Consider the following 13,544-nt stretch of genomic DNA (forward strand, 5'->3'; position numbering starts at 1 on the left):
TCTAGATAATACTTAGTCCTGCCATGAGTGCAGGGAACTGGACTAGATGACCTCTCGAGGTCCCTTCCAGTTCTATGATTCTATAAAATTAGGAGTTGTAACAGGAGGCAGCTTGATTGGGGAAACAGAAAATCCTACTGTAATAGCCCTACACTCTGGTACTTAGGATCATAGAATATCAGAGTTGGAAGGGACCTCAGGAGGTCATCCAGTCCAACCCCCTGCTCAAAGCAGGACCAATCTCCAACTAAATCATCCCAGACAGGGCTTTGTCAAGCCTGACCTTGAAAACCTCTAAGGAAGGAGATTCAACCACCTCCCCAGGTAACCCATTCCAGTGCTTAACCACCGACCTAGTGAAAAAGTTTTTTTCCTAACATCCAACCTAAACCTCCCCCACTGCAACTTGATGCCATTACTCCTTGTTCCGTCATCTGCTACCACTGAGAACAGTCTAGATCCATCGTATCTGGAACCCCCTTTCAGGTAGTGGAAAGCAGCTATCAAATCCCCCCTCATTCTTCTCTTCTGTGACTAAATAATCCCAGTCCCCTCAGCCTCTCCTCATAAGTCATGTGCTCCAGCCCCCTAATCATTTTTGTTGCCCTCCACTGGACTCTTTCCAATTTATCCACATCCTTCTCGTAGTGTGGGGCCCAAAACTGGACACAGTACTCCAGATGAGGCCTCACCAATGTCGAATAGAGGGGAATGATCACGTCCCTCGATCTGCTGACAATGCCCCCACTTATACAGGCCAAAATGCCGTTAGCCTTCTTGGCAACAAGGGCACACTGTTGAATCATATCCAGCTTCTTGTCTACTGTAACCCCAAGGACCTTTTCTGCAGAACTGCCTCTTAGCCACTTGGTCCCTAGTCTGTAGTAGTGCATGGGATTCTTCCATCCTAAGTGCAGGACTCTGCACTTGTCCTTGTTGAACCTCATCAGATTTCTTTTGGCCCAATCCTCTAATTTGTCTAGGTCCCTCTGTATCCTATGTCTACCCTCCAGCGTATCTATCACTTGTACCAGTTTAGTGTCATCTGCAAACTTGCTGAGAGTGCAGTCCATGCCATCCTCCAGATCATTAATGAAGATATTGAACAAAACCGGCCCCAGGACCGACCCTTGTGGCACTCGGCTTGATACCGGCTGCCAACTAGACATGGAGCCATTGATCACTACCCATTGAGCCCGACGATCTAGCCAGCTTTCTATCCACCTTACAGTCCATTCATCCAGGTCATACGTCTTTAACTTGCTGGCAGGGATACCGTGGGAGACCGTATCAAAAGCTTTGCTAAAGTCAAGGAATAACACATCCACTGCTTTCCCCTCATCAACAGAGCCAGTTATCTTGTCATAGAAGGCAATTAGGTTAGTCAGGCATGACTTGCCCTTGGTGAATCCATGCTGACTATTCCTGATCACTTTCCTCTCTTCTAAGTGCTTCAGAATTGATTCCTTGAGGACTTGCTCCATGATTTTTCCAGGGGCTGTGGTGAGGCTGACTGGCCTGTAGTTCCCCGGATCCTCCTCCTTCCCTTTTTAAAAGATGGGCACTACATTAGCCTTTTTCCAGTCATCTGGGGCATCCCCCGATCACCATGAGTTTTCAAAGATAATGGCCAATGGCTCTGCAATCACATGCGCCAACTCCTTTAGCACTCTCGGATGCAGTGCATCCGGTCCCATGGACTTATGCTCGTCCAGCTTTTCTAAATAGTCCTGAACCACTTCTTTCTCCACAGAGGGCTGGTCACCTCCTCCCCATGCTGTGCCACCCAGTGCAGCAGTATGGGAGCTGACCTTGTTCACGAAGACAGGGGCAAAAAAAAAGCATTGAGTACATTAGCTTTTTCCACATCCTCTGTCACTAGGATTCCTCCCTCATTCAGTAAGGGGCCTGCACTTTCCTTGACTTCCTTCTTGTTGCTAACATAGCTGAAGAAACCCTTCTTGTTACTCTTAACATCTCTTGCTAGCTGCAACTCCAATTGTGATTTGGTCTTCCTGATTTCACTCCTGCATGCCTGAGCAATATTTTTATACTCTTCCCTGGTCACTTGTCCAATCTTCCACTTCTTGTAAGCTTTTTTATATTTAAGATCAGCCAGGATTTCACTGTTAAGCCAAGCTGGTCGCCTGCCATATTTACCATTCTTTCTACACATCGGGATGGTTTGTTCCTGCAATCTCAATATGGATTCTTTAAAATACAGCCAGCTCTCCTGGACTCCTTTCCCCTTCATGTTATCCTCCCAGGGGATCCTGCACATCAGTTCCCTGAGGGAAGTCTGCTTTTCTGAAGTCCAGGGTCCATATTCTGCTGCTCTCCTTTCTTCCTTGTGTCAGGATCCTTGTCGAGGCTGCAACCGTTCCATATGTCATTTCCATAAACTGCCATCTGAGAGTTTCACCACAAACAAAACTGGTCCTGTGCATTTTACAACTCCAGGTACCAATTTCATTCCACAGCTGTAGCTGAGAGTCCATGCTAAGTCTCCTGCTGGAATGACAAGTTTCACATTAATGCTCAATTTGCATAGCTTGGGATTTGGCTACACATGGGGCAACATCAGGACATAGCAGGTCCAAACAGATATTCAAAGACTGCTTCAAACAAAGAGTTGTATGTGACTCCTGAGCACATGGTGTGTTCCTGTAGACAAGCAAGAAGTTGTCCAATTTCTGCTGGTGACTCAAAATAGAATAGTTAGTTCTTAAGGCATGCTTACATGTCCGTACAAAACATTCTGCTAGTTCATTTGTGGCAGGATGCTATGGAGCAGAATGAACGTGCTGAATTGTATTTCTAACAAGGAACCTCTGAAACTCTTCTGAACAGAATTGAAGTCTGCTGTCACTCACCAACTCTTATGGTAGACCAGACTGGCTAAACAAGGTATGAAGACGTCCAATGGTCTTGGTAGCTGTAGTAAAAGTCATTCTGAAAACTTCTGGCAATTTTAAATGGTGTCAATGATGACCAGAAACATATAACCTTCTAATGGTCCAGCAAAGTCCACAGGGATATGTATCTGTGATCCAGGGAGCCCATCAATGCCAACTGAACGAGCACACACCATACCATAACTCATCAGTCCTGACACACTGATTGGCCCAATTTACTGTTGTCATAATCTGTATCTAAAAGGTATTGTGTAGGTGTCATATGCAAAATAGTATCATGCTGGTCATCAAGATTATTGCATATGTATGTACGGGCTGTGTATAAAGAATTATAGATGTGTGCTGGACATGTGCGTGTTTGGCAGACTGTGCCTAAGCCCACCTGTCCTAGATAAAGAAATATTGTTTCACTGTCTTGACTGTCTCTCTAATGTAAATGAAGCAAGATACGAGCAAAGACAATGAAAAGGACATGTACATGAAAGGGAAACAAAGCCATTAGGCAAGCAAGTCGGAGAAGATGACCACTTAACAATTTCAATGGGGAGTGGAGGCTGCATCCCCAGGAAGCCTTCCTGCCTCTTGAAGCAGGGTCAGTAAACTTTGGAAAGATAAAGCACAAGCAAGAAGCCATTTTAGTATCTCTCACTGAGGGGATGATAGAGTACAGCACCCTTCGAGCCTATGAAAGTTGGGCCTCCTAGCCTGGAGGACTAGGGATGCTGATAACTTGATATAAGTAAGGAAAAGGCAAAGATTTTAACTTGCTAGAATTAAGTTTTAGGCACTAGAAAATGTGTTTTGTTTGTTACGGTTCCTACCTTACTTGCTTACATTTAAAGCTATGTTCTTTGCTGTTAAGCTTATTCTTGTTTTATTACAAAACCATCTCAATGCTGTGTATTAAACTCAAGTGGGGGTTTTCAGCCAAACTAACAGGCCGGTGAGTATTCTGTCTCTTTGGAGGCAGCGAACTTGACAACTTCTATGAGGTCCAGTGAAAGGGACTGGACACTGCAGGCAGCGTAGTTTTGGGGAGATTCGGGACTAGATGGGCTGTTGGTGTCTGTGACAGGTTACTATCGGTCCTCCGAGCCCCTAGGGGGCGATGGAGAGCTATGGTCCCACTGGCAGGCCTTAGTCACACCTTTCAGGCGCTGGGGAATTAGCAGGAAAGGTGTGCTGGCCGGAGTCTGCAGCGCGCCCCTCAGGCAGGGGAGCACCAGCACAAGTTTGCAGCGCATGCTTCAGGCATGGGAGGGCCGGCACGAGTCTGCAGCGCGCCCCTCGGGCAGGGGAGCACTGGCATGGGTTTGTAGTGCACAGTTCTGCTACCCAAGGCAGGCTGGCCGGGGTAGGGGAACGCAGGCCCACCCAACTCCACTGCGTTCCAGCCCAGGGCCCTGACAGTGGCGGGAGGCAAAGGTCCCGCCGCTCGGTCTCGCTACCCCACAGTGCAGTTCTGCCCTTGGGCTACTTCCTACCCGGTCTCTTAAGCGGGTCTCTCTGGTCCCTCCAGCTCGTCTGGGTATTCAGCTGCTGGCAGCTCCAGCTCCCTCTCTGTGTCGGGTTCGCGCTGGCCCAGGCTACAGCCGGGCCCCTCCAGGTCCTCTGGGTACTCAGCGGCTGGCAGTCCTGGTCGCCACAGGCCTTCCTCCCGGTCAGGTTCCTCCTGGCTCAGGGCTTCCCCTGGGTCGGCAGCAGGATCACGAGGGAGCAGCCTGTGTCTGTCTGTCTCTCTCCCTGGTGCTCTCTTCACTGGGCAAAGGGCCCCGCCCTTTGTACTTCCTGTCCCACCCCTCCCCTTCCGGGGATTGGCGTAAGCTTGGTCTGGCCCCGCCCACTCAGGCTGAGAGCGTGGCTCTTTACCCTCTGGTTCGGAGGGAAGCCATCCTGGCTCCCTACAGCGTCACCCTGCAAGGAATAAACTGGCCGATGGAAGCCTGCCTGAGGCCATTGTGCAGTGAGCAGGCTGCTGGTGTCAGGGTTCTGAGTCAAAGCATCACAGCACAGAAGCACCCAAGGTTACAGATCAGGCAATGGCATAACCCTTTACTGGTCTGGGTGAAATCTCAAAGCATCACAGTGTCCAAGGAATCTGTTGCCGTGGCCAAGAGTATAGATGAGCTGGGCAAGGATCATGCTGAATTTGTTGACACTTAGTACAGAACTTCGCCTTCCTCTCCATGTCTTTATTCATCCCTGGCCAACAGACATGACTCGGGGCTATAGCCTTCATTTGTACAACACTAAAATGACGTTCATGAAGAGCTACCAAAATGTGAGAATCAAGTGTGTGTTGTTGTTTTGTTTTTTAAATGATCACTTGTATTCTCCATAAGATACACTCCCGATTCACAGATAATTCAGGTTGGTCTGACACAAATGTTTTAAACTGGGGATTCTTATGCTCCAACACTGTACCTTGTAATACCATTCTTTTCACAAGAGAAAGCACATCATCCTTAGAGGATTCTTTGTTAATATCTGTGCTAGTGATGGGCAGTCTATCCATCAAATTGACATAAAACACTGTGTCCAAAGTTTCTTTGGGTTGATGGAAGATTGGGCATAGCAGACGTAACGGTCCCTCAGCATTGCCATGAAGAATCCCTTTACAGAAGTGAATAGTATAGGAATGAATTGAAAGTAGCAATGCCCATCACTGCACATGAGCAGCAGCTAATGATGGAATTCTATATTTTGGTCCAAAAATTGAAATTCAGTGATCCATCTGCAAGGTACAATGCCTACTATACAGATAGGTGTTGAGCTTCCAAATTCTGAAGATAACACTGAGCATCTTGCTCAATTTCTGCATAGTTCCTCTCAGGGATGGTGAGTGTTTGTGAAGCAAAGGCAATTAGTTTCTCCATGCTGTCAGGAAAAATGTGGTAAAAAACGGAACCCATTCCATATCCAAGCATCACAAGCCAATTGCAATGGTAGTGAGGCATCCAAGCGCATAAGAATTCTGGGTGATGTCAATGGTTTCTCTACTACTTTAAATAAACAATCATGTTCTTTAGTCTTTTTCTTTTTTTTTGGTAGCAGTTCTTGTAAAGGTGCCAATACTGTCACCAGATTAGGCAGAAATTTACCATAGCAGGTAAGCAGTCCTAAGAATGAGCATAACTGTGACATGTTCTCTGGTGGTGGTGCTTGAAGAATCACCTTTTCTCTCCCTGATGATTTCTTTAAGTCTAGGGTATTAATTATGTGTCCAAGATATTCAGCTGAAGATTTGAAAAACCCACACTTGTCTCAATGCACTCAGTCCATAGTCTTCCAAACATTGTAAAACCACATCCAAATTTCAAAGATTATCATCTTGATTATTTCCTGTAACAAGGATGTCATCCAAGTAGCACTGAACTCCATTCAGTCCCTTCAGGATCTCATCCATGGCTTTCTAGAACAGGGAAGATGCTGGTATAATTCTAAAAGGCAACCTGTTGTAGCAAAATAAGCCTTTCTGCATGTTGATTGTAAGATATTTGTGAGATGCTGGATCAATCTCTATTTGCAGGTATTCATTGAGCAAATTCAATTTACTGAAACACTGTCCTCCGCAAAGAGTAGCAAGTAGCAAGGAAATCATCATGTTTGAGGTAGTGGATACTGGTCTGCACCTAAAGCTGAACTCAGTATCAATTTGAAATCTCTACAAATTTGCATGGAGCCATTCTTCTTGATCACTGGTATGATGGGTGTAGTCCACTCACTGTGTGAAACTGGTGACAAGACTCCAGTGTTCACTCAACAGTCCAAATCAGCTTCCACCAGGGGCTTCAGAGCATAAGGCATAACTCCAGGCTTACAGTATTTTGGCTGACTGTCAGACTTAACCGTGAGCTTCACTGACACACTCCTCATCTGTCCAATTTCTTTTTCAAAAACTTTGAAGTGTCTGTCCAGTATTTCTTGAAGGTTTTGCGGTGTTTTCAAGATCATTCTTGATCTTGGTCCACTGCACCATGAGCATTTCAAGTCAAGTGCTGCCAAATAATGATGGATAATTTCCTTCAAGGACATGAAAAGTTAAAACAACTGTCCATCTAGTTGAACTTTCACCTGGAGTATCCCTTTTGGGATTAATTTTTCTCTGGTATGTCTTCAAAATTAAGGAAGTTTCTTCCAGAGAAACTTGTGACAAAGTCTGATGAGAGCTAGATGCAGTAATCAGTGAGACGGCAGCTCCAGTACTAAGCTCCCTCAATCAAGAGTGTGACCCAGATGCCATCTCTTACTCCTGTTTTCGATAACACATGCTATGCCTGATGTCTTTTTCTACATTTTGAATTCCCAATTTCCATTTTTTCTTAGGTTCAGTCTCCACAGATGTCTTCTAGGATAGTTATTGTGTGTTGCTGGCTGTTGAACTGTGCAACAGGTTACAACAATGTGTCCTTTCTTCTGGCACTTCCAGCAAATGACCTGGCATGCCCAACAGTCCTTCTCAGCATGCATAGTGTGTGCACAATGGCCACATGGAAATTCCTTACATTCCCATGACCCTCTGGTTTTGCTGATTCAGGTGATTTTGCTGATTCATTCCTCAATTCAAACTAAATTCCAGAGCATTCTCTCCAGTTTCCATGGGAATAGCTACCTCAACAGTCTTATTGAAAGTAAGCGCTGGTTCAGTAACTTTTTCCAGATCTGGTCATTGCATAATCCAGAGACTAATTGTTCATGCAGAGCATCACTTCATGTTTCTTGGAACTGACAATGCTCTGACAAGTGACCTCAGAGCAACAACAAACTGTGCTACCAACTCGCCTCTTCCCTGATGTTGGTGATAGAACCAATATTGTTCTGCTGTCATCAGTGGGGTAGGAGACAGTATCCCATGAGTAATGCCACATCTACATTTCAGCTGTGGTTCCCAGCTCATGTAGATATATCCATGCTCTTCTTCTTGAGCTACCATGCTCAAAATAGCAGCACAGCCAGGGTAGCAAAGGTGGTGGCTTGGACAAGCTGCCCTAGTACAAACCCACCTGGCCACCCCTAGGTAGGTACTCTGGGAACTAGTCCAAACCACCATCACCCATGATACCCTGGCTACACTGATTATTTTTAGTGTGCTAACTTGAACAGAGCTAGCACAGGTACATCTGTGTGAGCCAGGAGTCATGTCTCACAGTTCAAATGTAGACATAATATTAGGACAGTGGTTTTCAAACTTGGGTACACAAACTCTCATCGGGGGTACACAAGAAAAATCCTGTACTGGCGGACAACACATTTTATTTAGTAAGACTTGGCAATCCAATCATAGGTATATTATGACCCTGTCTCAGATAGGAGTATGAGGTAGACTACATTATTTGGAAAGGGGTACGTTGCCTAAAAAGTTTGAAAAACACTGCCTTAGGGTTAGGGAATTGAGAGGCCATAAAGTGGTTCTTAAATTGTAGGTGTGGTATTTTTTCTGGAGAGTTGGCTCAAGTGTGGGTGTATAAGCCAAGATCTGGAAACTTTTGACTTTTTTAGTGCATACTCCACTGGCCCTTGGCACTCTGTGCATACAGAGAGAGTGCTCCAAGAAGTTGGAGGGAAGGTGGCTTGGGCAAATTTTTTTTTTTTTTGGTACTTTAATATTGTTAGCTGGAATCCTGTGGGTGAGAGTGAATGGGTTGTAAAAGAAGGTGAAGAGCTTGTACACTTACTTCAGTAACTGTGGGGTTGACCGAGTAAGGATATGTGTATGTTAACAGGGCTTATTAGGGCATTGCTGAAAGAGGGCAGAGTTAAGGTTACATGGGCAAAGTTAACTTTTCATTTCCTGGTTTTCAGAAATTTTGCATTTTGCTCAACTCCGTATTCTGTAAGGGGATAATATATCATCAAGCAATCTTAAATCTGCATTATATGGGGTGGGGAGTGGGGGCAGGTTGCAGTAGTTTCCTAGTGTTGTGTTTTTTGTTTTGTTTTTTAAACAGGAAAAGAGGTGTTGTTGGTAGGAGTTAGTAGACATTTAGGTAGTTGTGCCTGTAATTAGCAAATTGAGCCAGCTGCACTCTTCCACCCCCGCCTCCCGCCCACCACTCATCAGCTGTGCCCCACCAGCCCTGCTTCAGCACATTTCTCCAGTAATGCCCCTGGCCCATTCTCTGCATTCCCACCCCCCTAGCTTGCCCCATCCCCCCAGACGTACTCAGGCCTCCACACAGAAATCAGAGAATTCATCTCCCTGAAGTCTTTACTCCCTGGTATACAAATTTTTCTATTACCGTTACTCACCCCCTCCAATAACCCAATACATATGCAGTGCCTCGAGCAGTGGTTCTCAATCTATTTACCCCTGTGGGCTGCATATGCAGCCCACAGTGTGTTATGTGGGTCGCATCCAATACTGCCTGTACGGCCCTGAGGATGACACATGGGCTGTGTGCTGACTGGGGCGCAAGCAGCCTATGGGCTGCAGCTTGAGAACCATCGCCTGGAGCAAAGGACAACTATGTTACAGTGGAATGGTGTTCCAGATAGTGGTTCAGAATGGTTGGTGGGTGAAATTTGTGGCAGGGCTGGTGAGAGAAATTAAAGACAGGGTTTCTTTTCCAAAATACTGGCAGTTTTATGTGTGAGGGAAAGATCCTGTGGACCCTGTCCAATAGATGTATCCCATCTCTGAGAAACATTGACGTGTCAGACCTTGTAATGTTTCTATACCTTACAGTACACCTTTTCAGATCAGCCAGGAACCCTCTAATTTCCCAATTCATGTTCCTCCAACACTTAATTTTCATGCAGTGTTGGGGTGCCCTGACAGAGCTGTGGGGTGCAGAAAGGATGGGGTGCAGAGGGTGGGGGTGCATTAGCAAAGCTGTAGGATAGCAGTTGGGATACACTAGTGGGGCTGCAGGGTGGATTGGGTGCACTGGCAGGACTGGGGCTGCAGGAAGGTGGACTGGCAGAGCTGTGGCCAGTATGTGGGGTTGGGAAGTACTGGCAGAGCTGGGGGGCAAAATGCCTCCCTCACCTGAGCCCCCAACCTCTCTCACCTCCCCTACCATCCATCCCCACATATTCCCCTTCTCATAATTTCCTGCAGCCCCAACCCCTTCTCCCCATATTCTTCCACTCCTCTACCTTCTAATATCCCATTCCCTCCCCTTCCAGGAAGCAGTCACGTGTCTTATTTTTCTTCTCAAATACTTTGATTACAGTGTCCCCAAAATAAAATTGCTATCCAATACTAACAAATTGCAGCAACCTCCAGCCATTCAGTTAAAAACTCCTTTTGACTTAAGTGTGGGCTTGTGATTAACTTATCCTTAGATAGGTTAATTGAAGGATGAGTTTTCAGCTACCAAGAGGTCTGATTCATCCAGTCATTAGTACTTCTCAGTTTAACAGTACAAGGCAACAGAAGGAAATCCATTTTGTGGGGTATTGTAATTTGGGAACCTGTTGGTCCCAAATTTGGATTACTAATATCACCCCATGTCCCCATGACGCACACCAACTTCCAAAGCAATCCGATTAACTGTTCAGATTTTAGAGCACTTACAGGAGTCATATTTAAAACATATAAAATGGCAGGAATTGAAATTTTCTAGCTATTTTTCTGTATTGGAGCATGCAGAGTATAAAAAATTTTTACCTTTTCTTAAATACCATTCTCAGTTTTGGCCCCCCAAATATTTACTGGGTGCCATGGGCTACCTCAGATATCCGAAAACTCCACAGATTAAGACCATTTTGATGCACAGCTTGTCAAAAAATAGCTTTCTAGTTCTCCATAAAACCTCCCACCTAGAAGCATTTTTTTTTAATGGCTAATTTTTGGTGGGCCTTATATCTCCAGAACCCCACATTCAAATGACTCAGAATACAGGTCACAACCCCTGCCCTGCTCCCTCCTGAGGCGCACCAAATTTCAAAGAAATCTGACTAAGTATGTTGATTTTAGAGGATTTAGGCTGACCTTTAAACAGATATCATGACACAACCTTAACTATAGTAGCACTACTGCACCCGTAGGTGTGTGGTACTTTTCTGTTTACATGGTCATTGAGGCAGGCTGACATAAGACAGCCTCACACAGATGCTATAGGGAGAATGCTGCTTGCATATCTCTCCATCCCCTCTGAGAACTGAGAAGAGAGTGCTTCCCATCCACAGTTTCCATCTCACCCCTCCTCTTTCACTGATACACACACTGGAAACATGACCCAAATCCTCCATAGGATGACGTAGGAAATGACCAGGCCAGCATGAGTGTGCACTTTTAAAGTAAAGGAGGACTTGTGGCACCTTAGAGACTAACCAATTTATTTGAGCATGAGCTTTCGTGAGCTACAGCTCACTTCATCAGATGTTGAACATCTGATGAAGTGAGCTGTAGCTCACGAAAGCTCATGCTCAAATAAATTGGTTAGTCTCTAAGGTGCCACAAGTCCTCCTTTTCTTTTTGCGAATACAGACTAACACGGCTGTTCCTCTGAAACCACTTTTAAAGTGGGTAGGTAGGTTTTCATCCACTTCTATCCATAGTCCTCAGACTTGAGAGAAAAAAGAAAGCAAATGAACTAAATAAAGGAAAACAATCTAAAAATGGATTTCAGGGGTTTCCACTTAAAAGACCCCAGCAGTTTGGTTGACCTCGGCAGTTTATCAGGTTAAAGACTCCTATTTTGGTGGGCAATAAGAATAGTTTCAGAAGTGTTTTATCATTAAAGAGATGACCTCTCTGTTCAGATACAAAAGAAAGGTAAAAAGTCAGCCAAGGAGGAATATTGTGGGTGAAATCCTGATCTCACTGAATTTGTGGGTATTTTGCAACTGACTTCACGGGGATGAGAATTTCATGTTGAGTGTGCATTATCTGGAATATCCAAATAGGAATGTAACTGGATCAACAATGAAAGAGGAGGCAGCGTAAAGCAGGGTTTCACATTACAATGTAACAATTTTTGGTAAAGTGGAAGTGATGTTGAAGTATTACAAAAAGGATGAAAGGTTAGTGCACTAACCCATCATTATACTTGCTCTACTAAATTTTGAATCCTTTATGAGGTTATGCTATATATGTGCCATGGGTGACTCTGCTCCCTTCTTTTTTGTCTGAGTAATCTACATAAATAAATACTGTAAATATCCAAAGAACGTCATTGGTAGTTACAACCTGGGCAGATAAAAAGGGTGGGGAAAAGATAAGAAGTCTTCCCCAGTGAGAATACTTTTAAAAAACTTTTATTCAAAAGTGTCGTTAAAAAACATGTAACTTTTATAAACAGCTTAACAAAATGATATTCCCACTTTGAAATATTTATATTAAAAGGTCACTTGAAATTTGCTGGCACAAACAGAGAATTTCCATACACTGAAAGTGAATGGAAAATGGATTTTTCATAGACCTTTCTCAGATTCTGCATTAAAGTATTTTTGCCTATTTTATCCAATTTGCATTGCCCTAGTATCTGTATATAGATATTTATGGATTGCTGAAGTGTAAATACACAGTAGCAAAAAATTCATCCTCAGATGCATTCAGGTAAATCAAAGAGATCCCTTGTTTTACAATCAAAATATCATGGTACCAATTCACTGTTAGTGGTATTAGCTGTTAGTAACTTATACTGAAGTAACCTCACAGAAGAATTAATTTTATTTCTCAGTTAATGATTCTCTGCTAATACATAGGCATTTCTAATCACTTGTAGGAAAAAGGTAGTAAAAAGGTAATTACTCTTTAATTAATATATTTAATTTTCAATCACTACTTTTCTTTGAGTCAATAACTTAATTTTCCCCCATTTTACTGGACAAATAAGTAGATATTATCTAATTTGTATTGATCAGTGCCTGGTAATTAGTGGAAGACAAAAATTAAAAAGGAGGCAACAATTCCAAATAGTAAGAGGAATGAAACTAGGAGACATTTTAAAATAACATTGTACTAATTGTTTTACAAATATAATATTTTTTCTCAGTCTATGTTGAGGGGTAGTAATGGCATAAAGTGGTAGTGAATTAGGTCAAATCAAGTTAACAGTCAGCATTATGTACAAAGAGACCTAAATTGTGTTCTGATGCCAGTGGCATTTTGATGTTTATAGTCATGCAGCTAATCTAATATCTGATAACCCCACTGATTATTTTGCAAAATTTAGAGACTATTCATAAAGAAGGAAGAGAAGTCAATTTGGAGGAGGAGCAAACTGGCTTAGCAAAGAAAAAGGCAGAGCTGAAAGAAAGTGGAGGAAGTCAATTATGGTCCCTGAATTCTGTTCAGAAGTACTCGGCAGTCAGACCATCTAAGGGGGTAGAAACAGATGCGGGAAAAGCAAATTTCTGCATGTCTGGATGGACAGTGCTGTGAGAGAAATGAGCAATGGAAACTAATCTGAGGGAGAGGAACATGATGGTCATAGAGCTGTAAAAGGTTAGGGAAATTAAGAAAGGAAGGAACTGAAAACAGATGAGCAATACAAAAGGTTGATGCAGTGAGCAATATTAAGTAAGTGGTGAGCCTGAGAGAAGGAACTCTGAGACTAAGACATGTGAGAATGGTGCTTGGGGAAAAAACCAAGAAAGCAACCAAAGTGAGGCCTGATTCAAACTTTCTGAGGACAATGAGCAATGGATCAGGCTGTTGGTGAGTAGAGAAGTCAGTCC

This window comes from Lepidochelys kempii, chromosome 4 (genome assembly GCF_965140265.1).
Source record: "Lepidochelys kempii isolate rLepKem1 chromosome 4, rLepKem1.hap2, whole genome shotgun sequence".
NCBI classification, from domain to species: Eukaryota; Metazoa; Chordata; order Testudines; family Cheloniidae; genus Lepidochelys; species Lepidochelys kempii.